At 48.8% G+C, this 27,839-nt stretch overlaps 1 long non-coding RNA gene across 1 annotated transcript; it reads left to right on the top strand.

The window, feature by feature from the left end:
• On the top strand, window positions 1-26,206 carry LOC142294852 (uncharacterized). Its single transcript, XR_012751310.1, has 4 exons — window positions 1-70; window positions 441-1,850; window positions 23,017-23,173; window positions 25,604-26,206. It is a non-coding gene; the product is annotated as an uncharacterized LOC142294852 (long non-coding RNA).
• The last annotated feature ends 1,633 nt before the right edge of the window (window positions 26,207-27,839 follow it).

Here is a 27,839-nt window from a genome sequence, read left to right as displayed (position 1 = left end):
TCTCCGGCTTGGCGGATCCACCTCACACCGGCTCGGAGTCGTATCCATTGTTCATGTGTATGAGGCACTGGTGAGTAACCGGTGATGATGTTATTAGTGGCCTCTGAGGGGCGCTATGACTTGTCATTTGTAATGATAAGGAGAGGGTGACCTTGTGGATAATGGGCTCGGGGGTCCAGTGTAGCCAGTGAGTGATGGGGACACTCAATGCTTCCGCACATCTCGGCCACATTTATCTTGATTTCCCAGCAGGCGGGCGGTGGATGAGGTTATTACCGGAGCTGATGGCAGCTGCTGACCGGTCAGCCTCGCTCTGTACTCCCTGTTCCCTGACTTTTCTATCTCACAATATTTGGGGAAGATTATGACCAAGGAAATTGGAGGAGTCCGGAGGATGATAGATTGCAGCCCGGTCATGGCTTGTTTTCATTCCTCCTCAGAAAAATGGTTCAAAAGCGAAGTGAAGAGATTGTGAAGGTGATAATGGCCGTCCATAGAGAGCGCAGGATGGAACCGTCCCAACATCCGAAACACAGAGCGTCTGATCCTGAGGAGAGGCCGCCATCATCTGACCGGCGGGGTCCAGCTCCTGATAAACAAGGAACACCCCAAAATCCAGCTACAGATCATCGTATATAACGAGGGGGGTCACAACAAGGGACATCATTATATTACATGTATATAACAAGGAGGGGTCACAACAAGGGACATCCCTATATTACATGTATATAACAAGGAGGGGTCACAATAAGGGACATCATTATATTACATGTATATAACAAGGAGGGGTCACAACAAGGGACATCCCTATATTACATGTATATAACAAGGAGGGTTCACAACAAGGGACATCCCTATATTACATGTATATAACAAGGAGGGTTCACAACAAGGGACATCCCTATACTACATGTATATAACAAGGAGGGGTCACAACAAGGGACATCCTTATATTACATGTATATAACAAGGAGGGTTCACAACAAGGGACATCCCTATACTACATGTATATAACAAGGAGGGTTCACAACAAGGGACATCCCTATACTACATGTATATAACAAGGAGGGGTCACAACAAGGGACATCCTTATATTACATGTATATAACAAGGAGGGTTCACAACAAGGGACATCCCTATACTACATGTATATAACAAGGAGGGGTCACAACAAGGGACATCCTTATATTACATGTATATAACAAGCAGGGGTCACAACAAGGGACAAGCCTCTATTACATGTATATAGCAAGGGGGGGTCACAACAAGGGACATAAGGGACATCATTATATTACATGTATATAACAAGGAGGGGTCACAACAAGGGACATCCCTATATTACATGCATATAACAAGGAGGGGGTCACAACAAGGGACAAGCCTCTATTACATGTCATTTTCGAAAACATATAGTATATATATATTATTTTTTTTTGTTTCCCTCCCAAATCATGTGCTTAACTGTAAAATATCCCTTTTATTCTGAGGGCTGGCTCAGCACCTCACTTTTTGAAAGTACTTTTGCCAAAGTATGTGTGTAATTAAACCGATAGGACGTGATTTGGAAAGGCGCACACCTGTCTATATAAGACCTCACAGCTCACACTGCATGTCACACCATATGAGAATCATGAGGTCAAAGGAACTGCTCAAGAAGCTCAGAGACAGAATTGTGGCAAGGCACAGATCTGGCCAAGGTTACAAAAGAATTTCTGCAGTACTCAAGGTTCCTAAGAGCACAGTGGCCTCCATAATCCTTAAATGGGAGAAGTTTGGGACCAGCAGAACTCTTCCTAGACCCGACCGTCCAGCCAAACTGAGCAATCGTGGGAGAAGAGCCTTGGTGAGAGGTAAAGAATGGGTCACAACAAGGGACATAAGGGACATCATTATATTACATGTATATAACAAGGAGGGGTCACAACAAGGGACATCCCTATATTACATGTATATAATGAGGGGGTTCACAACAAGGGACACCCCTCTAGTACATGTATATAGCAAGGTGGGGGTCACAATAAGGGACATTATTATATTACATGTATATAACCAGGAGGAGTCACAACAAGGGATATCCCTATATTACATGTATATAACGAGGAAGGGTCACAGCAAGGGACATCCCTCCATTACATGTATATAATGAGGGGGTTCACAACAAGGGACATCCCTCCATTACATGTATATAATGAGGGGGTTCACAACAAGGGACACCCCTTTATTACATGTACATATTGAGGGGAGGGTCAGTACAAGGCACACCCCTTTATTACATGTACATATTGAGGGGAGGGTCAGTACAAGGGACACCCCTCTAATACATGTATATAATGAGGGGTCATAACAAGGGACATCCTTATATTACATGTATATAGCAAGGGGTGGTTAGTACAAGGGACAAACCTCTCTTACATGTATATACTGTAATGAGGGGGTCACAACAAGGGACATCCCTCTATTACATGTACAGTGGGTATGAAAAGTATTCACACCCCTTTACATTTTTCACTCTCTGTTTCATTGCAGCCATTTGGTAAATTCTCAGTAATGTCCACTCTGCACCCATCCCCCATCTTGTCAGAAAAAGACAGAAATGTAGAACATTTTTCAAATTTATTAAACAAGAAAAAACTGAAATATCACTTGGTGATAAGTATTCAGCCCCTTTGCTCAGTGTAACACATGGTCATAAGTATTCAGCCCCTTTGCTCAGTATAACACATGGTGATAAGTATTCAGCCCCTTTGCTCAGTATAACACATGGTCATAAGTATTCAGCCCCTTTGCTCAGTATAACACATGGTGATAAGTATTCAGCCCCTTTGCTCAGTATAACACATGGTGATAAGTATTCAGCCCCTTTGCTCAGTGTAACACATGGTCATAAGTATTCAGCCCCTTTGCTCAGTATAACACATGGTGATAAGTATTCAGACCCTTTGCTCAGTATAACACATGGTGATAAGTATTCAGCCCCTTTGCTCAGTGTAACACATGGTCATAAGTATTCAGCCCCTTTGCTCAGTGTAACACATGGTGATAAGTATTCAGCCCCTTTGCTCAGTGTAACACATGGTCATAAGTATTCAGCCCCTTTGCTCAGTGTAACACATGGTGATAAGTATTCAGCCCCTTTGCTCAGTATATCACATGGTGATAAGTATTCAGCCCCTTTGCTCAGTATAACACATGGTGATAAGTATTCAGCCCCTTTGCTCAGACACTCATATGTACGTCCCATGCTGTCCATTTCCTTGTGATCCTCCTTGAGATGGTTCTCCTCCTTCATTGGGGTCCAGCTGTGTGTAATTACACTGATAGGACGTGATTTGGAAAGGCGCACACCTGTCTATTTAAGACCTCACAGCTCACACTGCATGTCACACCAAATGAGGATCATGAGGTCAAAGGAACTGCCCAAGAAGCTCAGAGACAGAATTGTGGCAAGGCACAGATCTGGCCAAGGTTACAAAAGAATTTCTGCAGTACTCAAGGTTCCTAAGAGCACAGTGGCCTCCATAATCCTTTAATGGGAAGTTTGGGACCAGCAGAACTCTTCCTAGACCTGGCCGTCCAGCCAAACTGAGCAATTGTGGGAGAAGAGCCTTGGTGAGAGAGGTAAAGAAAAACCCCAAGATCACTGCGGCTGAGCTCCAGAGATGCAGTAGGGATATGGGAGAAAATTCCACAAAGTCACTGCGGTCTCCACTACTTGGGCCTTTATGGCAGAGTGGCCCGACGGAAGCCTCTCCTCAGTGCAAGACATATGAAAGCCCGCACACAGTTTGCAAAAAAAGACATGAAGGATCCTAGACTATGAGAAATAAGATTCTCTGGTCTGATGAGACGAAGATAGAACTTTCTGGTGATAATTCTAAGTGGTATGTGTGGAGAAAACCGGGCACTGCTCATCACCTGCCCAATACCATCCCCACAGTGAGACATGGTGGTGGCAGCATCATGCTATGGGGGGAGGGACAGGATGACTGGTTACAATTGAAGGAAAAATGAATGCGGCCAAGTACAGAGATATCCTGGAAGAAAACCTCCTCCAGATGCTCTGGACCTCAGACTTGGCCGAAGGTTCACCTTCCAACAAGACAATGACTCTAAGCACACAGCTAAAATAACAAAGGAGCGGCTTCAGAACAACTCTGACCATTCCTGACCGGCCCAGCCACAACCCTGACCTAAACCCAACTGAACTGTGATGGTATGATATATGCATTTGCTAGAGATAGTGATAGACATATGCTTATGTCTTCAAAAAAGAAAGAGGAGGATTTGAATATTACACGCATTATTGGCACTTTTGATGTTCAATCTGAACGGATATTTGGAATTATTAACAAACATTGGAATATTTTAAAGGCAGATAGAGACCTGGCCAAATATATTCCAAAAAATCCATGCATTACCTATAGAAGGGGTCAAACTATAGGAGATAGACTCATGCACAGCATGTATCAAGGACCCCGTCCGTCAGGGACTTGGCTGGACAGGCAGATACGCGGTATGTTCCGATGTGGGACCTGTAGTTATTGTGATTCTATGGATTCATGTAAAACTGTAAGAAGTGCAGCAACAGGAAAAATCTTCACTCTACGAGATTTCAGTAATTGTAAATCTACAGGAGTTGTCTACAGAGCCACCTGCAACTGCCCCCTCGACTATGTAGGTAAAACAATACGAGAATTTCGGAGAAGGGTGGGGGAGCATTTATCCGATATACGGAATAAAAGGGATACTCCAATTTCCCGGCACATAAACACTGTACATCATGGTGATATAAAACATATCCGATTCTCCATACTTGAAGTAGTAAGGCATAATCCAAGGGGGGGGAATTTTGACAGAATTCTACTACAGAAAGAATCTGAATGGATTTTCAAAATGGGTTCCTTATCTCCAGGAGGGCTCAACGAGCTGCTCTCTTTTAGTTGTTTCCTACCCACTTAAATACCTAAGGACTTATCTGTTTGATATCCTATAACGTCATAATATTAGAGATAGAATGCCTATGGCATTTATCCAGATTCTTGGAAAAATATCAATTGTAATTTTATCTTCTTGCTCTAATAAATAGGAATATATTAATGACCAATTTTGGAGAATTTTCTGCATATTAGGGATGCCCGCTGCAGGGAATTTCTGGTGTATCACTGATATCTGTCATGTATATGTTATTAATTATACATAGGATCCCTGCTATACGTTGTATAAAAAGCTATATTGATTATTATATGGCTATAGAATATATATACAAATATGATCCTGAAAAAGAATTGATAGATACAAATGGATCTAGAAAGAAATATTATATTTGATTCAATGACCTAATGGATATAAAGAAAAAAACGTCCAGCAGAGATCTACCTTACTATCATGAACTATATTCTTAATGAGCCTTCTAATAGGCAATTAAAAGCCATGCATATTTATTTATGTAAAGATCAGATCTGTGGGCCCTATAGAGATGTGGCGGTATATACTGAGAATAGTTGTATGATCTGTACCTGCTATGTATATATAGCAGGTTTCATCTTGGAATGCATGCTGGCGTCATGATTATTTTAAGATCATATACAATATATAGCCGTGAGGGTTCGTTGCGGTACGCAGGCGCAATAGTCACAGCTAATTCATCTGAGCTATGACGGCTGTGTGTGTTGGAATGCGATATACTGCGCATGCGCGTTGACGTCATAGATGACGCATCGCGCATGCGCACTAGCATTGCCACTATAACTACCGGTATATCATTGGTATATACTAACATCTTGCGGATGTATATATAATCATATGCGGCATACAGCCGTGATGCTTCGCTGTGATGCGCAGACATAGAAGGCCGCAACTAATCCATCGGAATTGTGGTGGCTGTGCGCCTGCGCGGCGGGGTGCGATGCACTGCGCATGCGCGCTGACGTCATGGTGGCGATTCGCGCGTGCGCGGTGGTGGCGGTGCGTCGCGCATGCGCACAGACATCACTTGTAGCTGTTCACGATATACAGCTGCAGTGATGTTATTGCTGCACGCAAGCGCAATAGCGATACTGTGACGCGCTAGCCCATCTGACCTAGGGGCGCACAGCTGATCTAGGTTATGCCGGCTTTATAAACCTCTACGGCTATGCAGATCCATAGAGTCTCCAGGGACGGAAGTGGCTGTTTATCTTGACAGGATCGCTCTGTGCTGCCGCCGATTCCATTAAGGAAAGACTCCGTGGATCTGCATACCCAATTGATTCTTTGTTATGGCAAGTAGATACAATGTATATATTGACTATGTTCATGTTTATCTTCCACACATGCATGTGTTATTCTAAAAGATACAAATATGTAAACCTGATGGACTGTATTCTGCTTTTTGTAGCCTCCTGATGAACCACAATAATTCATGTGGGGAAACGCGTTGAGGTGAAGATCAACCTAACAGACTTGATGATACACTCACTCTGAGTATACTGGGACTGGATTCTATATGCTTGATTTTTCTGGACCTGCTTAAATTATAGTGGCGTCTGCCATGAATATAATGGAAAAGAACATATAAGTCCATAAGTTAAGTCTTTGTGAAGCATTATCCATAACCCTGGAGTGAGCAGTCTGTATATATATTTAATAATCATTGTATGCTATATGTATGCGAACTGTCCTTGATATCAAGGCTTTATATGTACTATAATTAATTCACTGTAGGTGTGGATATTTTGTTAATTTTTTATATTCAAAATAAAGAAATATTTGGGAATATATCTGTCTGATACTTATGTACCATTTTGTGTGGGTTCATGTTTTGGGCGTGGTGGTCTATTTGATATATTGTTCGTCCTGTTAAAGTCAGGTTATATCCCCTTGAAGTTCTTCTGTCCTTAGGTGTGGGGGAGGGGGCCTGGGATCCACTTAAACTCTCTGTTTACTTGGGGGATTAGTCATTCTGGGTGAGACTTACAAGAGAGAAGAAGCAAGATTGAACCTCTGAGGGAGAAGCTGAGGCTAGGGCCAGCACCCCAGAGACTGTGAGACACCCTGATTTCCCTGGAAAAGGACTGCTGGAGAATTGTGACTGAACTTTGGGACATTTATGCCATTTCTGGACTATTTTTACCCTCCGTGTGGTGGACCTCGCTCTGTTGATTGTGTGATATTGGAGAAGGACCCCGTCACATGAGCATCTCTGGAGAGACCTGAAAATGGCGTCCTCCAACGTTCTCCATCCAACCTGACGGCACTGGAGAGGATCTGCAAGGAAGAATGGCCGAGGATCCCCAAATCCAGGATCCCAAGAAGACTCATGGCTGTACTAGCTCAAAAGGGAGGGTGCCTCTACTCAGTACTGAGCAAAGGGGCTGAATACTTATGACCATGTGATATACTGAGCAAAGGGGCTGAATACTGATGACCATGTGATATACTGAGCAAAGGGGCTGAATACTTATGACCATGTGATATTTCAGTTTTTCATGTTTAATAAATTTGCAAAAATCTCTACATTTTTGTTTTTTTCTATCAAGATGGGGGATGGGGTGCAGAGTGTACATTACTGAGTGAAAAATGTAAAGGGGTGTGAATACTTTCCGTACCCACTGTATACAACGAGAGGGTTTCAGTACAGGTTACACCTCTATAATACATATATGTGAGAGGGGGGCGGTCACTACAAGGGACAGCCCTCTATTACATGTATATGGCCTTGTGTCCACAGGGCTTTTTTTCATGCTTTTTTTAACCAATAAAAAGCAAGGAAAATGCATCCCATCAAAGTCTATGAGAATCGAGTGTTTCTATGGTAACGAATGTTACATCACATGGAAGCCTTATGTGTCTAATATATGTTTTTTAAAATGTTGTGTTTGTTGCTTATGGCAACATTTGTTCTACGCACGCAGAAAACAAAATGGCGGAGTCTAATGTGATATTCACAGCAAATGAGAGCAGAGGAGGGATAAATTCTTATTTCTGCAAAGAAAGTCCGCGGCGGATATTTATGGTGATATGTTGCAGACATTGGGGGGTCAATGCCCTTCATAATCCACAGTTCAGCCCCAATGATGAGGAACGTCCTGAACCGAGAGTGGCTGTTGTTCCGGAGATCGTCGATGCTGCGCACAACCTCATCCTGGAGAATCCACCAAATTCAGCTAAAGCAATAGCAGACATTATGGGGATTTCCCCTGACCGTGTTTGTGTCATTATCCATGAACATTTGGACATGAGGAAGCTTCTGCAAAGTGGCTCCCCAAATGTCTGACAACAGATCGGAGAAGCAGCGAGTGAAAACTTCCCGCTCCATTTGTCAGCGTTTCCGGACTGATAAGAACTTCCTGGAGTGACCGGTCACTATGGATGAGACCTAGATTTATTTATATGACCCTGAAAACAAGTAGCAGTCAAAAAGAGTGGAGGCACAGTGGTTCACCTCATCCAAAGAAGTTCAAGGTGCAAAAATCAGCCACTAAGGTGATTGCGTCTGTGTTCTGGGATAAGGAGGGTGTGCTGCTAGTGGACTACCTGCAAAAGGGTTCCACCATCAATGCAAGGTATTACATTGAACTTTTGGACCAATTTTAGGCAGCTCTGAAGGCCAATGGTGCGGCAAGCTGTCCAAAGGAATCTTGTTCCTGCAAGACGCCTCCGGTCACACTGCACAAGTGACCACAGCAAAACTTGCAGAGCGGGGCTTCCAGCTGGTGACCACCCACCTTATTCACCAGATCTAGCTCCCTCCAACTATCATCTGTTTCCAAACCTGAAGAAACACCTCAAGGGACCAAATTTCACACCATTTCTGATGCCATGGCTGCTACGGATGCCTGCTTTGAGGCACAACCGAAATCCTTCTTTTTGCTGGGCTTACAGAACTTGTAATACCGATGTAAGAAGTGTGTGACATCAGTGGAGGCAAAGAAGAGGGGAGCCAGCACTGCTCATGAGTGGCATGCAACAATGAAACAATAAAAAGTGTAAAATTCACAAATTCATTCCTACTGTAACAATTCAATGAGATTTTTTGCAAATGATTGATCAATGATTTGAGCCCCCCTGCCCCGTCACGGCAAATCTCTATAGGGGGGTCCCTACACTATCATACCTCCCAACTTTTAAAGAAGGAAAAGAGGGACAAAGTTTGCGGCGCGCTGAGCGCGCCGTGGTAAATTTTTAGGCCACGCCCCTAACCACACCCATTTCACAGTCACGCCCATATCCACTCCCCATCCACACCCATTCAGCATGGACACTTAGGCAGCCGGCGGGCCTCCAGCAGGGACACACAGGCAGCCGGCGGGCCTCCAGCACGGACACGCAGGCAGCCGGCGGGCCTCCAGCACGGACACGCAGGCAGCCGGCGGGCCTCCAGCAAGGACACGCAGGCAGCCGGCGGGCCTCCAGCAGGGACACGCAGGCAGCCGGCGGGCCTCCAGCACGGACACGCAGGCAGCCGGCGGGCCTCCAGCACGGACACGCAGGCAGCCGGCGGGCCTCCAGCACGGACACGCAGGCAGCCGGCGGGCCTCCAGCAAGGACACGCAGGCAGCCGGCGGGCCTCCAGCACGGACACGCAGGCAGCCGGCGGGCCTCCAGCACGGAGACGCAGGCAGCCGGCGGGCCTCCAGCACGGAGACGCAGGCAGCCACAGTGAGGCGGCCGGTCGCCCGCACAGTGAGGCGGCCGGTCGCCTTCACAGACAGGTGGCCGGTCACTCGCACAGACAGGCACCGGGGGCGCCCGCACAGACAGGCGGCCGTCCGCCCGCACAGACAGGCGGCCGTCCGCCCGCACAGACAGGCGGCCGGCCGACCGCACAGGGAGGCTCCGGCCGGGGGGGGGGGATCAGCGCTGGGGAGATTATGTTTACATACCTTAGCAGCAGCACAGAGCAGTTTCGGGCAGCGCGCTCCTCTCTGTTATGCACGTCACGTGTTAGGATGGTAGGAGGGAAAAGCAGGAAGGCGGGGAGAGAGTGCGTGGACGGAGCCCGGGAGACGGCCGTGGGACAAACAATGCAAAGCGTGATAGTCCCGCTGTATCCGGGACGGTTGGGAGGTATGCAATATGTTGTAAATTAATATCGTACCATAAGGTCTCATATAATGACTTGAACAGGACCATATAAGAACACCACTTACCCGGGGAATGTCAGAACCGCTCCCATGCTGCAAGGACTGACAACTGCGAGTAAAAGGGCAGCCCAGGTGCCAGTGTGTGCGGCAGAACCACACACACCAGCACAATGTCAGAACTGGCCCTCACAGTGCCAGACCAGCAAACATGGATGAAGGGCGGAACAGCCTCAGGCAGGTGGTGCTTAAATAATGATGCCTATGGACCAGGGGGCGGTGGCTGTGTGTGAACAGGCACCAACATGAATTTTGATGGCAACAGAAGGAATTTGCAAACCACACTGGGCGTGCACGTCATGGTGGCGGTCAACCACCGACCAGTAAACGCAAATTGCAAATTATTTCATATGGTCCTGCTCATTATATGAGACCTTATGGTACATAATAATTTATAATATAGTGTAGGGACCCCCCTATAGAGATTTGCCATGACGGGGCAGGGGGGCTCAAATCATTGATCAATCATTTGCAAAAAATCTCATTGAATTGTTACAGTAGGAATGAATTTGTGAATATTACACTTTTTATTTCTTCATTGTTGCATGCCATTCACAAGCAGTGCTGGCTCCCCTCCTTTTTTCGTTATCAGTGGAGAGTATGTGGAATAAATGGACAGTTTCATCATCCAATCTTGCTTCTTTCTGGGTAAAGCCAAAGACTTATCAGCAGCCCCTTGTAGATAGACACATTGTAGGATGAGCCATCACACGTGTATTTTCAGGCCCCGCGTCCTCCATTTCTGGCCTCCTGTTGCTATAGCTCTGGCCTCGGCCGCTCTGCAGAATTTTCTCCCACTATTCATACATTCAGGGTCTTAATTCAAAGCATCCGCCAAGACATATTTGCCCACATTAAGCCGCACAAAGAGGAACGTCAAGAAAATGCATGGAATTGTCTGTGCAAATATTTGTGTAGAATGGGAATGACCCGGGAGAACGCCGCCTGTGCCCCTGGATGGTGGGGTGATCATCCGGCTGTGGAATCAGGCTTTGTGCTGGGTTTGATATACGGCCCTGAGGTCCTGAGTCTTATAAACTCCAGACATAGGATTTATTAAGATTATAATATTGGACAAGAGATTCTCCGAAGAGTCAATGCCGGACCCTAGAGGGCAGATTGGGGTAAAAGAACCACAGCCAAAAATGCCGCAAAGGATGGCTCCATAGGCACTGACTGGACTTTTTGGCAATATTATACAAGTTTTCTAAAACATCATCATTTGGACCATGTATAATGGCGGTATATGAATAAAGACAACACTGAGGCTAATGTATATATATATATATTGAAGGTTGAACTACATGGACCTAGGTCTTTTTTCAACCTTAGTAACTATGTAACTATGTATATACATATATATATATATATATATATATATATATATATAATATATATATATATATATATACAGTGCCTACAAGTAGTATTCAACCCCCTGCAGATTTAGCAGGTTACACATTCGGAATAACTTGGCATTGTGACATTTGGACTGTAGATCAGCCTGGAAGTGTGAAATGCAGCAAAAAAGAATGTTATTTCTTTTTTTATTTTTTTTTTTAAATTGTGAAAAGTTTATTCAGAGGTCATTTATTATTCAACCCCTCAAACCTCCAGAATTCTGTTTGGTTCCCCTAAAGTATTAAGAAGTATTTCAGGCACAAAGAACAATGAGCTTCACATGTTTGGATTAATTGTCTCTTTTTCCAGCCTTTTCTGACTAATTAAGACCCTCCCCAAACTTGTGAACAGCACTCATACTTGGTCAACATGGGAAAGACAAAGGAGCATTCCAAGGCCATCAGAGACAAGATCGTGGAGGGTCACAAGGCTGGCAAGGGGTACAAAACCCTTTCCAAGGAGTTGGGCCTACCTGTCTCCACTGTTGGGAGCATCATCCGGAAGTGGAAGGCTTATGGAACTACTGTTAGCCTTCCACGGCCTGGACAGCAGGGCCGGATTATAGGCGGGGCAGACGGGGCTTCAGCCCAGGGGCCCCCACCACAAGAGCCTCTGAGGGGGCCCCCACCACCATCTGTGTGTCCGCCATTTTATTAAAGTTGCAGTGGTTCAAGACTGCACTGTACCTTTAAGGTATTTCAATCCCGGCCATCACTATACTGCAGACACGCCCACTGCACGCTGTGTGGGCTGCGTCTGCCAGGATGACGTCACCGCGCTGCTGTTTCTTCCTGCCGTAGAGGAGCTTGTGGGAGGACCGGAGGTCTCAGTTTATCCCGGTAAGTATGAGGTCATTAATCATGGTGCCGGCCGGGCAGGAGACTGCAGTGAGGAGGGAGCAGACGCCGCTGATAACTCCAGACCGGTTCCATAGTGTCAGCGGCCACTCTGCTATCAGTGTGAGTTATTGCAGGAGTGTGAGCTGCTGCAGATCAGGTCGGGCTGTCAGTGCCGGGTCATCGGCCTCATCCCTCCCCTGCAATAACTCACACTGATCTCCAGCAGAGACATCACTACACAGAATCCTGCACTGGTCACATCTGAGCCTGCAGCACACATTATACTATATGGCCCATATTACATATAGAATATGTTACATCCTGTCCTGTAGGCCCAGGTGTGATCAGTGCAGGGGATTGTATATCTGTGCACATGGTATACCACATCCAGCGTACAGAGAGTAGTGTGATATACTGTGCACACACATCAGATGGTATATAATAATGTGTATATTGTATAGCATCTGGTGTCTGTGTCACAGTATATTGTGTAACAGTCATGTATTCTCCTGTACACTGTACAGGGGCGTACCTTTGGGGAACATGCGTCATATTTGTCCCTGCACAGCAATCAGGGGGCACCATTAAAGGGAACCTGTCATCAGGAATTTGGCTTTCAACCTAAACGTTTCCCCCTCTGCAGCTCGGGGGCTGCATTCTAGGAAGGTTTCTGTACTTTTTGTGCCCCTTTTTAAACCAAAATAAACACTTTATAAACTTGTACCTTTCTGTTTGAAAATCTTGTTAATTTTCCATGGGGGCGGGCCGTGTGGCGTCCGTTGCTGTAGCTTACGCCGTCCCCCATGCTCCAAATCATGCCTCATAACGCCGCCCACTGCGCCGAGGTCCCGTGCACGCCGGGACACCTAGTGACGTGGTCGCATGCACGAGAGTATGGGCGGCACTGTGATTGCATCGCAAGTGCCGCCCATACTCTCGTGCCCGCCCTTTCCCCCACTGCCTCCAGCGTTCTGCGCCGGCCCGACGTCACCTCCTTCCCATCGTACCCTGCAGCAGGAAATAGATGGGAGGAGCGGAGCACAGGAGAAGCAGAGGATCTGAGCGACGTACAGAGGGGAGAGCGCGCACACGAGAGTATGGGCGCGCACTTGCGATGCAATCACAGCGCCGCCCATACTCTCGTGCCTGCGACCACGTCACCAGGTGTCCCGGCGTGCACGGGACCTCGGCGCAGTGGGCGGCGTTATGAGGCATGATTTGGAGCATGGGGGACGGCGTAAGCTACAGCAACGGACGCCACACGGCCCGCCCCCATGGAAAATTAACAAGATTTTCAAACAGAAAGGTACAAGTTTATAAAGTGTTTATTTTGGTTTAAAAAGGGGCACAAAAAGTACAAAAACCTTCCTAGAATGCAGCCCAGGAGCTGCAGAGGGGGAAACGTTTAGGTTGAAAGCCAAATTCCTGATGACAGGTTCCCTTTAAAGAGTGTGAGGCAGCAGTATGGTGGGAGAATATTGTAAGTGGAGAGTATTGGTGGAGAAAAGTGTGAGGGGCATAGTATAGAGCCTGGGTAGTGGGGGGGGGGGGGGGGGTTAGCAGTATAGAGAAGGGGCAGCATGGTGGGCAGTGTGAGGGCACAGTATGGAGGCACAGTATGCTGAGGAGGGGGAATGTGAGACTGAGGTGCGGTATAGTGACTGTATAGTGAAGGAGGTAGGCAGTATAGAGAAGGGGCGGCATGGTGGCCAGTGTGAGGGCACAGTATGGAGGGCACAGTATGCTGAGGAGGGGGAATGTGAGACTGAGGTGCGGTATAGTGACTGTATAGTGAAGGACATAGGCAGTATAGAGAAGGGGCAGCATGGTGGGCAGTGTGAGGGCACAGTATGGAGGGCACAGTATGCTGAGGAGGGGGAATGTGAGACTGAGGTGCGGTATAGTGACTGTATAGTGAAGGAGGTAGGCAGTATAGAGAAGGGGCAGCATGGTGGGCAGTGTGAGGGCACAGTATGGAGGGCACAGTATGCTGAGGAGGGGGAATGTGAGACGGAGGTGCAGTATAGTGACTGTATAGTGAAGGAGGTAGGCAGTATAGAGAAGGGGCGACATGGTGGCCAGTGTGAGGGCACAGTATGGAGGGCATAGGATGCTGAGAAGGGGGAAAGTGAGACGGAGATACAGTATAGTGACTGGATAATGAAGCAGGTAGGCAGCATAGAGAAGGGGCAGCATGGTGGCCAGTGTGAGGGCACAGTATGCTGAGGAGGGGGAATGTGAGACTGAGGTGCGGTATAGTGACTGTATAGTGAAGGAGGTAGGCAGTATAGAGAAGGGGCAGCATGGTGGCCAGTGTGAGGGCACAGTATGGAGGCACAGTATGCTGAGGAGAGGGAATGTGAGACTGAGGTGCGGTATAGTGACTGTATAGTGAAGGAGGTAGGCAGTATAGAGAAGGGGCAGCATGGTGGGCAGTGTGAGGGCACAGTATGGAGGGCACAGTATGCTGAGGAGGGGGAATGTGAGACTGAGGTGCACTATAGTGATTTTGGTACTGAGGGTGAGGGGAGTATAGAGAGGGGATAGCATGGGGAACAGTGTGAGGGTACAGCTCAGGAGGGGGAGTGTGAGGAGGGGGCACAGTATAGACATTTGGAGGTATAGTGGGTACACAATGTAGAGGACTGTGTGAAGAGGGGGCCCAGAACTGAAAGAAGAGGCTATGTACCATAAGAATGACATTGTGTGGGTCATTGTGAGGGGTGTGAGGTAAATCCTGGGATATGAAGAGGAATTATGACTAGAAGTCATAATTGCTCTCATCACTCCCTGGCAGTGCCCCCCCTCCCTCCTTGTTCCCAAATGTCCAGCATCTGTGAAGGTGTCACATCCCACTTACACCTCCAACAGCCATCTCCTCTGATATGGAGATGAGATGATGTGCGGACAATGGACACAGGATGGCTCCCTGCCGTCACCCTGTAACAAGAGTTGTATCTCATTAGCAAGGCTTGGAAATAGCCAGACAGAACGACTCCAGTAAAAAATGGTTCATATCTCGCAAGCCATATCTCCGATAAATATGGCAACCATAAAAATGGTGTTTGCGCAGGCGGACGATGCTGGCACACCTTTTTTATGGAAGGGGGAGCTTGGGAAATGCCCCAGGCGTGATATCAGCCAATGGGGAACTGGCAGACAGGTCATGAGTCCCCTCGTTCTGTAGCTAAATTCATAACTGTCACAATGAGAGCATTGGCGTCTGCCTACGACGCTCCCAGGCAAAGTTATGGCCAATATCCCCTTTGCTGGATAATTCTGATCCATGCAGGGGGAGTGGCAGTGCTCCCTGTGAGGTCACTAAGGTAGGAGGGGACCTGGATCTGCCCAGGTTGATAACCCTACTTCGGCCATTTTCCAGTGTTCTTCTGCTCGGGGGCCTGGTTGGGAAACATCTGTGGGAAGAATCCTAGAAACCTGGTCTACAGCGCCCCCCTGTGGCCAGACACACAAGGTAACTGATGTAATTGTATACCTGTTTGTAACCCATGCTTTATCTGTAACTGTACTCTGACCTATGTATATTCTGTAGATTCCCTATTGTATATATTGTAGTTTCTAGTGTGCTTTAGGCTGATTAAATTATATAATTAATCTTGGGCTGTTCTGTTATCTCGATCTCGAATCCCACGTGTGTGTGTTCGGCTAATAGTTACCGTGAAGCGGTTGGTGGCAGCGAGTTGTGCCAAGGATTATTGTGGGGAGGCCAGTGAGATTCGGGAAGATATTATATATTCCGCCCGCGGAGGTCGGGGGAATATATACCTTACTCTCACCGGGGACCCTTCAATAATCGGCATAAGTAGTATAGCGGCCTCCTTTCTTATTGTCGGGCAATTCCATAATTGGCCTGACTATAAGAGGGGCGCTAGAGAGCGTGTCACGTGCTCTGTCTGTCGGTCGGGAGGTATGAAGTAGGGGTGACCCCCACTTGTTACCCCCCGATTGTGACGTACTGGTAGCCAGCGCGAGGGATTTCTGAGTGACCCCCCCGGTGGTTTGTGACATATTGGTGGCAAGCGGTGGGATCGAGATAATAGTGTGTGTGAGTGTGAGACCCATACTCCCAGACACTAAAGACTGCCTGCAGCAGCTGTGGCTGCTGGGGTCTTCAGACTAGCTCAACACTAGAGTGTCAGAGTGCAGATACTGTAAGGTGTGTGGAGGCATCAGGTGTCAGTTCTGTGTCAGTGACCAAAAGTCTGCAAGAATGGCTGAGAGCACCAGGAGCAAAGCCAAAGGAATGGCCGATGCTAAGGCCAGAGACGATGAGGAGGTTGTCCACGAGTCCTCCAGGAGCTCGACGCCAGAAAACAGCTCTGCAGAGGACATTGCACAACCGGGCACTGCTGGACAAGATGAGGAGCAGCTCGCCCAAGGGTCCTCAACGAGCCAGATGCCAGCCCTCCGCTCTGCAATGGACAGTGAATCACCAGGCTCCGCAGCGGGCCGCAGATCACCACGTGCCATTCCACCGAGCCTGGGAGGCTCGGATAGCCTTCTTCAAATGGCTATGGCCCTACGCCAGGCTGGAGACCGGGAGGGCTACAAGGAACTCATGGCCGAGCGTGAGCGGCAAGCAGCGCGTGAAGAGCGCCAGGCAGAGCGTAACTACCAGCTGCAGCTAGCTCAGCTCCGGCCCTCATCAGCCACCCGTGACCTTCCAGACACCAAACTTCCAAAGGTCCGTGTTGAGGACTTCCCAGTGCTGGAGAAGGATGGAGACTTGGACTCTTTCTTGACTGCTTTTGAACGGACTTGCTTGCAGCATCATCTGAACAAGGACCAGTGGGCCAAATACCTGACCCCCCGTTTAAGGGGTAAGGCCCTGGATATCCTTGGGGACTTGCCTGCTGAGGCGGATCAGGGCTACGACACCATCAAGCGGGCCCTGATCCAACAGTACAACCTCACCCCGGAGTCCTACCGCAAGAAGTTCCGGACGCTGCAGAAGGGACCAAAGGACTCCTGGGCTGACCACCGGCGGGCACTTGCCCGAGCTGCCGACCACTGGACCCAAGGCCTGCAGCTTTCCACCGGACCGGAGATCCTGGACTTGTTCATCACGGAGCAACTCTTGTGGAACTGCCCTGAGGATCTCCGCCAGTTCATCCGAGACCAGAAGCCAAAGGGATCCACGGCTACAGCTGCCCTGGCAGATGACTACACCAACAATCGGGCTCCTGAAGCCAGGAGAGCAGCCACCAGCAGCACCTGGAGAGGGGGTAAGATGAACTCTGCGACTGCCCCACCTGCCCCTAGACTGCAGGGGGTGTCCCCCTCAACTCCCCTCTCCAGGCCCGTGGCAGAGCCAAGACGGTGCCACCAGTGCAACCTACCTGGACACTTCAAGGCCATGTGCCCTCAGCGTCCCAAGGCCCCGGCTCCGTCCCCGTCCCAAGGGCCGCCCAAGGTGTATTGTGTGGGTGGGGGTGGTGGTAGGTCCCTGGACAGCTTCCAACCTGTCACCGTCGGCCAGTCTGTGACCATAGGACTGCGAGACAGCGCCTCGGAGGTGACTCTGGTGCGGCCTGAGATGGTGTCCCCCCAAGACTTGATCCCTGGAAAAACCCTCGCTGTCTCCGGGATTGGAGGCATTGACCCGGCGCTGCCTGTTGCTGACATTTATGTGGACTGGGGCGCAGGGCGAGGGGTGAGGGAGGTGGGGGTAACTGATCGGATCCCTGCAAACGTGCTACTTGGGACAGATTTGGGGCAAATAACCTCCCAGTTTGGCCCCGCCCCAAAGGCTGAACCTTCAGCCAGTGCTGACATGACTCCTGACAATGTTAATGTGTTATCTATGAATGATGTAAGGGAGGAGGGAGTGAACTCTGATATTTCTGCTTGCACAGACACCATAGACACACACACAGCTGCAGCTGTGACAGGGGAGGGGGTCAGAGAAAGGTGTGACAATGCCTCTACAAGTAACCAGCCTGTGAGCTGGGATCTGTTGCCCTCTGCAGGGATAAGCAGAGAGCAGGGTGCTGCAGGGGGAGGACCAGTGTGTGGGGTGGGGGCTACCACAGCAAATGTGGGGTCCCCAGAGATTTCACAGCGGGGTTCTGTTGCTGCAGGAGGGGAACAGGCAGGTGAGATTGGGGCCGGTCCAGGAGCGGAAGTGCTCCCAGGTAAGATCTCGGTGCATGGTTCCCCCACAACCGGGGTGTCAGGAAGCCAGGTAGGTCTGCCTGAACCGGCGACTTGGTCAGGAACGGAGGAGGAGCAGGCACGACCCACGGTCGCAGCGGCTGTGGCCGCTGTCACCCGCAGTGGGAGTGCTGGAAGCCAAGGGGCCTCCCGGAGGTCCGATAGCTCTTCCCCTTCTGACCAAGTGGCAGCCGAGTCAGGTGGAGGCCAGGACACAGGTCCCGGGGTACTGACTGAAGATGTGACAGTCTCGTCGATTCTGGCCACATCTAGTCAGGGGTTTCAGGCAGCGTTAGAAGCTGACGACAGCCTGAAAGCTCTTAAGGAGCAGGCGGCACAGCCTCCCTCGGACTCGGACCCGGAGCGAGTGGTCTGGGACCAAGGACGGCTGTACCGGGCCACGGTCCAGCAGGGTTCACCGGAGGCGTGGCCCAGGGACCGACAGTTGGTGGTACCCTATCCGTTCCGGACGGAGTTGTTGCGGATCGCACATGAGATTCCGATGGCCGGACACCTAGGGATCGCTAAGACCAAGGCCAGGTTAAACCAGCATTTCTACTGGCCAAAAATGGGGGCCGATGTGGCTGCCTACTGCCGTTCGTGTGAAACCTGTCAGAGAGTGGGGAAGGCGGGGCCACGCCCCAAAGCCCCACTAGTATCTCTGCCAATCATCGATGAGCCTTTCAGGAGGGTGGCTGTGGATCTGGTCGGCCCGCTGGCCATCCCCAGCAGCTCCGGGAAACGCTTCCTACTGACGGTAGTGGACTATGCCACCCGGTACCCAGAAGCAGTGGCCTTGTCGTCCATTCGGGCTGACAAGGTGGCCACCGCATTGCTGGAGATTTTCTCCCGAGTGGGTTTTCCCCAGGAAATGCTCACTGACCGGGGGACCCAATTCATGTCCCAGCTGATGGAGGCCCTCTGTAAGCAAGTCCAGGTGCGACATCTGGTGGCCAGCCCGTACCATCCACAGACTAATGGCCTGTGCGAGCGGTTCAATGGCACCTTAAAGCAGATGCTTAAGATGTTGGTCGACTCCCATGGGCGTGACTGGGAGCGGTATCTCCCACACCTGTTATTTGCTTACCGGGAGGTTCCACAGGCCTCAACAGGATTCTCACCGTTTGAGCTCCTGTACGGGCGACGTGTGCGGGGCCCCCTGGCTCTGGTGAAAGAGGCTTGGGAAGGGGATTTGGCCACCCCTGGAGTGTCGGTTATCGAGTATGTCATGCGCTTCCGGGACAAAATGCAGGCCTTGACGCAACTGGTACACGACAATATGGCTCAAGCCCAGGCCGATCAGAAGCGTTGGTACGACCAGAACGCTTGTGAGAGGACCTACCAAGTGGGTCAAGAGGTGTGGGTACTGGTCCCCGTACCACAGGACAAGCTTCAGGCAGCCTGGGAAGGCCCATACCTCGTGTACCAGCAGCTCAACCCTGTGACGTACCTGGTCACCCTGGACCCTGCCCGTGGAAGGCGGAAGCCCTTCCATGTGAACATGATGAAGGCACATCATGAGCGGGAGGCATGTGCGCTCCCCGTGTGCAACCTGCCCGAGGAGGGAGAAGCGGAAACCCTCTTGGATATGCTAGCCCAGGTTAGGGCAGGCGGATCCATTGAGGATGTGGAGGTTGGCCACCAGCTCTTGGAGGACCAACGGTCCCAGCTGTGGGCCACCCTCCTCCCCTTCCGGGGGTTGTTTACCAACCAGCCCGGAAGGACTGACTTGGCTGTCCATCACGTGGACACTGGGGATCATCCCCCGATCCGGCGTTCAGCATATCGGGTCTCCCTGGAGGTGCAGCAACACATGCGCCAGGAGATTGACGAGATGCTGGAGCTGGGGGTGATCCAGGCATCCAACAGCGCTTGGGCCTCGCCTGTAGTCCTCGTCCCTAAGAAGGACCGAACCACTCGGTTCTGCGTGGACTACAGGGGGCTCAATGCTGTCACGGTCGCCGATGCGTACCCAATGCCACGCATCGATGACCTGCTCGATCAGTTGGCCGGGGCTCAGTACCTGACCATCATGGACCTGAGCCGGGGATATTGGCAGATCCCCCTGACTCGCAAGGCCAGGGAACGCTCTGCCTTTATTACCCCATTTGGACTGTACGAGTCCACGGTGATGCCATTCGGGATGAGGAATGCCCCTGCCACTTTCCAGCGGATGGTCAACACCCTGCTCAAGGGACTTGAAGGGTACGCGGCCGCGTACCTGGATGACATTGCCGTCTTCAGTCCCACCTGGGAGGACCACCTAGAGCATCTAGCACAGGTGCTCCGGCGGATCCACCGGGCAGGTTTGACCATCAAGCCGGGAAAGTGTCAGCTGGCCATGAGCGAGGTCCAGTACCTCGGTCACCGGGTAGGTGGGGGAACGCTGAAGCCCGAGCCTGAGAAAGTGGAGGCCATCGCATCCTGGCCCACCCCCAGGACCAAGAAGCAGGTGATGTCCTTCTTGGGGACCGCTGGGTACTATAGGAGGTTTGTTCCATGCTATAGTAGCCTGGCAAAGCCCTTGACGGACCTCACCAAAAAGAAGCTGCCCTCTGCAGTCGATTGGACAGTGGACTGCGAGACAGCCTTCCGGGCCCTAAAGGACGCCCTGTCCAGCCCGCCCTTGCTACAGGCAGCCGACTTCACGCGGCCGTTTGTAGTACAGACCGACGCCAGTGACTTCGGCCTCGGTGCGGTGCTCAGCCAGGTGGACTCTGCGAGCCAAGAGCACCCAGTCTTGTACCTGAGCAGGAAGCTGTTACCAAGGGAAGTGGCCTATTCTACAATGGAGAAGGAGTGCCTGGCCATAGTGTGGGCCCTGCAGCGTCTGCAACCCTATCTATACGGGCGCCACTTCATCGTGGAGACGGACCACAATCCCCGCAGCTGGTTGCACACCGTCTCTGGGACGAATGGGCGATTGTTGCGATGGAGCCTTGCGCTCCAGCAATACGACTTCACCATTCGCCACAAAAGGGGCCGTGACCACGGTAACGCAGACGGGCTGTCCCGACAAGGAGAGGTCGCGGACGGGCGCACGGGGGAACACCGGAGTGTGCTGCCCCCTAGCGCCCTCAAAAGGGGGGAGGTGTGAGGTAAATCCTGGGATATGAAGAGGAATTATGACTAGAAGTCATAATTGCTCTCATCACTCCCTGGCAGTGCCCCCCTCCCTCCTTGTTCCCAAATGTCCAGCATCTGTGAAGGTGTCACATCCCACTTACACCTCCAACAGCCATCTCCTCTGATATGGAGATGAGATGATGTGCGGACAATGGACACAGGATGGCTCCCTGCCGTCACCCTGTAACAAGAGTTGTATCTCATTAGCAAGGCTTGGAAGTAGCCAGACAGAACGACTCCAGTAAAAAATGGTTCATATCTCGCAAGCCATATCTCCGATAAATATGGCAACCATAAAAATGGTGTTTGCGCAGGCGGACGATGCTGGCACACCTTTTTTATGGAAGGGGGAGCTTGGGAAATACCCCAGGCGTGATATCAGCCATATGGGAACTCGTAGACAGGTCATGAGTCCCCTCGTTCTGTAGCTAAATTCATAACTGTCACAATGAGAGCATTGGCGTCTGCCTACGACGCTCCCAGGCAAAGTTATGGCCAATATCCCCTTTGCTGGATAATTCTGATCCATGCAGGGGGAGTGGCAGTGCTTCCCTGTGAGGTCACTAAGGTAGGAGGGGACCTGGATCTGCCCAGGTTGATAACCCTACTTCGGCCATTTTCCAGTGTTCTTCTGCTCGGGGGCCTGGTTGGGAAACATCTGTGGGAAGAATCCTAGAAACCTGGTCTACAGCGCCCCCCTGTGGCCAGACACACAAGGTAACTGATGTAATTGTATACCTGTTTGTAACCCATGCTTTATCTGTAACTGTACTCTGACATATGTATATTCTGTAGATTCCCTATTGTATATATTGTAGTTTCTAGTGTGCTTTAGGCTGATTAAATTATATAATTAATCTTGGGCTGTTCTGTTATCTCGATCTTGAATCCCACGTCTGTGTGTTCGGCTAATAGTTACCGTGAAGCGGTTGGTGGCAGCGAGTTGTGCCAAGGATTATTGTGGGGAGGCCAGTGAGATTCGGGAAGATATTATATATTCCGCCCGCGGAGGTCGGGGGAATATATACCTTACTCTCACCGGGGACCCTTCAATAATCGGCATAAGTAGTATAGCGGCCTCCTTTCTTATTGTCGGGCAATTCCATAATTGGCCTGACTATAAGAGGGGCGCTAGAGAGCGCGTCACGTGCTCTGTCTGTCGGTCGGGAGGTATAAAGGAGGGGTGACCCCCACTTGTTACCCCCCGATTGTGACGTACTGGTAGCCAGCGCGAGGGATTTCTGAGTGACCCCCCCGGTGGTTTGTGACAAGGGGCAATTATTTATTCAGACGCACAGTGTAGGTCATATATTTATATTTAGGAGCATTATAATCATTCTGCTATTTATTTTAAGGGCATAATGTTGAGATGTGCTGCAGAAGACCCGGGAGGTCTGCAGAGAGGAGCTGTGGATGAGAATAGTCATCATGACGTCTGGACAAGATGGAGAAGAAAGAATAAGATGACTCCGATCAGGGAAGATGTCACCTACAAGGTCCCTGGATGTGACTGTATGTGTGTGATACTCAATGCTTCTCATCAGGACTGTGGTTCCTGTATGGTCCAAAGTCTGATAAATACTGATAATAATTCCCAGCATTTTCTTACAATTGTTAAGGACATACTGGGAGTTGTTAATTCATGTGATACCAATGTATATGGGGATGTGACACTGCAATATATTGTTGCAGTAAATTTGGTACTGTAGTCATGTATTGGTGGCTCTGGTGATATATTCGTTTACTGATGAGGGTGCTAGTGATGTATTTTGGTATTGCTTTTGGTTCTGGTGCTGTATACCATGTGCAGAATTATTAGGCAAGTTGTATTTTAGAGGATTTTTTTTATTATTGATCAACAGCAATGTTCTCAATTAGCCCAAAAGACTCATAAATATCAAATCTTAATATTTTTGGCAGTTGGAGTGGGGTTTTTTAGATTTGGCTATCTTAGGAGGATCTGTTTGTGCAGGTAACTATTACTGTGCAGAATTATTAGGCAACTTAATAAAAAGCAAATCTATTCCCATCTCACTTGTTTATTTTCACCAGGTAAACCAATATAACTGCACAAAATTTAGAAATAAACATTTCTGACATGCAAACACAAAACCCAAAAAATTAGTGACCAATATAGCCCCCTTTCTTTCTGATGACACTCAGCAGCAACCATCCATAGATTCTGTCATTGCTTGATCTGTTTACGATCAACATTGTGTGCAGCAGCCACCACAGCCTCCAGACACTGCTCCCAGAGGTGAACTGTTTTCCCTCCCTGTAGATCTCACATTTTATGAGGGACCACAGGTTCTCTATGGGGTTCAGATCAGGTAAACAAGGGGGCCATGTCATTATTTTTTCATCTTTTAGACCTTTACTGGACGGCCACGCTGTGGAGTAGTTGGATGCATGTGATGGAGCATTGTCCTGCATGCATGAAAATCATGTTCTTCTTGAACGATACCGACTTTTTCCTGTACCACTGCGTGAAGAAGTTGTCTTCCAGAAACTGGCAGTAGGTCTGGGAGTTGAGCTTCACTTCATCCTCAACCCGAAAAGGTCCCACAAGTTGATCTTTGCTGATACCAGCACATACCAGTGCCCCCCTCCACCTTGCTGGCGTCTGAGTCGGAGTGGAGCTCTCTGCCCTTTACTGATCCAGCCTCTGGCCCATCCATCTGGCCCTTCAAGAGTCACTCTCATTTCATCAGTCCATAAAACCTTTGAAAAATCAGTCTTAAGATATTTCTTGGCCCAGTCTTGACGTTTTATCTTCTGTGTCTTGGTCAGAGGTGGTGGTTTTTCAGCCTTCCTTACCTTGGCCTGTCCCTGAGTATGGCACACCTTGTGCTTTTTGATACTCCAGTAACGTTGCAGCTCTGAAATATGGACAAACTGGTTGCAAATGGCATCTTGGCAGCTTCACGCTTGATTTTTCTCAATTCATGGGCAGTTATTTTGCGCCTTTTTTGCCCAACACGCTTCTTGCGACCCTGTTGGCTATTTGCCATGAAACGCTTGATTGTTCGGTGATCACACTTCAAAAGTTTGGCAATTTCAAGCCTGCTGCATCCCTCTGCAAGACATCTCACAATATGGACTTTTCAGAGCCCGTCACATCTCTCTTCTGACCCATTCTGCCAAAGGAAAGGACGTTGCCTAATAATTAAGCACACCTTATATAGGGTGTTGATGTCATTACACCGCACCCCTCCTCATTACAGAGATGCACATCACCGGATTTACTTAATTGGTAGTTGGCTCTCAGCCTATACAGCTTGGAGTAGGACGACATGTATAACAAGTATCATGTGATCACAATACTCATTTGTCTAATAATTCTACACACAGTGTATTTATGTACATTTTACTGATTCTGATCCTGTACACACGTAGCAAGCCATAATTTGTAAAATTACATGACCGCAAGGGTTTCTACATTATGTTAGTAGCATTAAAGGGGTTGTCCAGGTTTGTGATGAAAGTTTCTATGTGACTGCAGACTTCTGAATCCTCAGTCTGCACACTGTCAGGACTCTCCGATGCCAGCAGTGAGAGCTTGAGGGCATGTAACTATTGAGTGAGGCTGCAGACGTCTAATTTGAATGTGGCCGGAAGTAAGCAAATCGCATACTTGCAGTCCCATGACTACTTGCTCATGGCTCGGGAAAATCATGACAATGTGCAGTCCGTAAGCTGTGAGAATTCAGAAGTCTGCAGTCATATAGGAGAACAACAAATTTTCCTTGTCGACCTGGACAACCCCTTTAATAATAAAAGTAAGCCCCGTAGCATGCCCAATCCAACAACCTGTAATATACTCAATGTAAGGATTCAGCTCTGCTTGCTAATTCTAGAAGTGGTCACATGACCACTTGCAGGTCATTTTAATACTTTGAGTCACAATTAGCTTCTCTTCCTGCTTCTCTTTATGGGCTGTAGTATTTCACTGAACATTGAGAAAATTCGGAAGAGCAGCTCATCGGCACGTGTGAAAATGGCGTATGAGCGGTCACATGACAACTACTCAAACCGCATAAGCCGTGTATAGAAGGGGGCGCCAAACTGAACTCCTACTCCATGGACAGGAAAACCTAGATCCACCTCTGATACAGTGTATGGCATACCATGTACAGACATCAGCTGCTATGTACTACTCCGGAGACAATACAATAGAGAGCACATTGTGATTTTCAGCAACCATTGCTGCCAGTGAGAACTTTCCCTTTATTTTTACTATTCCTTCGCTGTCTTAACATTGGGATCAATAAAAAAATGTAACTTTCTGTGTATAAGTGTAAATGTGAATGTGGCAGAACAGGATAAGATCCATGCTCAGTGGATTTATTTCTAAATGCTTCAGTTCGTGCTCTACTGTTATGGCTAAAAATGTTAACGTTATGGGGCCCCCACCAGATTTTCTGCCCAGGGGCCCCCACCAACCTTAATCTGGCCCTGCTGGACAGCCTTTGAAAGTTTCCACCCGTGCCGAGGCCAGGCTTGTCCGAAGAGTCAAGGCTAACCCAAGGACAACAAGGAAGGAGCTCCGGGAAGATCTCATGGCAGTGGGGACATTGGTTTCAGTCAATACCATAAGTAACGTACTCCACCGCAATGGTCTCCGTTCCAGACGAGCCCGTAAGGTACCTTTACTTTCAAAGCGTCATGTCAAGGCTCGTCTACAGTTTGCTCATGATCACTTGGAGGACTCTGAGGCAGACTGGTTCAAGGTTCTCTGGTCTGATGAGACCAAGATCGAGATCTTTGGTGCCAACCACACACGTGACGTTTGGAGACTGGATGGCACTGCATACGACCCCAAGAATACCATCCCTACAGTCAAGCATGGTGGTGGCAGCATCATGTTGTGGGGCTGTTTCTCAGCCAAGGGGCCTGGCCATCTGGTCCGCATCCATGGGAAGATGGATAGCACGGCTTACCTGGAGATTTTGGCCAAGAACCTCCACTCCTCCATCAAGGATCTTAAGATGGGTCGTCATTTCATCTTCCAACAAGACAACGACCCAAAGCACACAGCCAAGAAAACCAAGGCCTGGTTCAAGAGGGAAAAAATCAAGGTGTTGCAGTGGCCTAGTCAGTCTCCTGACCTTAACCCAATTGAAAACTTGTGGAAGGAGCTCAAGATTAAAGTCCACATGAGACACCCAAAGAACCTAGATAACTTGGAGAAGATCTGCATGGAGGAGTGGGCCAAGATAACTCCAGAGACCTGTGCCGGCCTGATCAGGTCTTATAAAAGACGATTATTAGCTGTAATTGCAAACAAGGGTTATTCCACAAAATATTAAACCTAGGGGTTGAATAATAATTGACCCACACTTTTATGTTGAAAATTTATTAAAATTTAACTGAGCAACAAAACTTGTTGGTTTGTAAGATTTATGCATCTGTTAATAAATCCTGCTCTTGTTTGAAGTTTGCAGGCTCTAACTTATTTGCATCTTATCAAACCTGCTAAATCTGCAGGGGGTTGAATACTACTTGTAGGCACTATATATACAGTTAGGTCCAGAAATCTTTGGCCAGTGACACAATTTTGGCGAGTTGGGCTCTGCATGCCACCACATTGGATTTGAAATGAAACTTCTACAACAGAATTCAAGTGCAGATTGTAACGTTTAATTTGAAGGTTTGAACAAAAATATCTGATAGAAATTGTAGGAATTGTCACATTTCTTTACAAACACTCCACATTTTAGGAGGTCAAAAGTAATTGAACAAATAAACCAAACCCAAACAAAATATTTTTATTTACAATATTTTGTTGCGAATCCTTTGGAGGCAATCACTGCCTTAAGTCTGGAACCCATGGACATCACCAAACGCTGGGTTTCCTCCTTCTTAATGCTTTGCCAGGCCTTTACAGCCGCAGCCTTCAGGTCTTGCTTGTTTGTGGGTCTTTCCGTCTTAAGTCTGGATTTGAGCAAGTGAAATGCATGCTCAATTGGGTTAAGATCTGGTGATTGACTTGGCCATTGCAGAATGTTCCACTTTTTTGCACTCATGAACTCCTGGGTAGCTTTGGCTGTATGCTTGGGGTCATTGTCCATCTGTACTATGAAGCGCCGTCCGATCAACTTTGCGGCATTTGGCTGAATCTGGGCTGAAAGTATATCCCGGTACACTTCAGAATTCATCCGGCTACTCTTGTCTGCTG

Source organism: Anomaloglossus baeobatrachus, chromosome 3 (assembly GCF_048569485.1).
Source record: "Anomaloglossus baeobatrachus isolate aAnoBae1 chromosome 3, aAnoBae1.hap1, whole genome shotgun sequence".
In the NCBI taxonomy this organism is placed as follows: domain Eukaryota; kingdom Metazoa; phylum Chordata; class Amphibia; order Anura; family Aromobatidae; genus Anomaloglossus; species Anomaloglossus baeobatrachus.
This window is presented reverse-complemented; position numbering and strand designations above follow the sequence as displayed.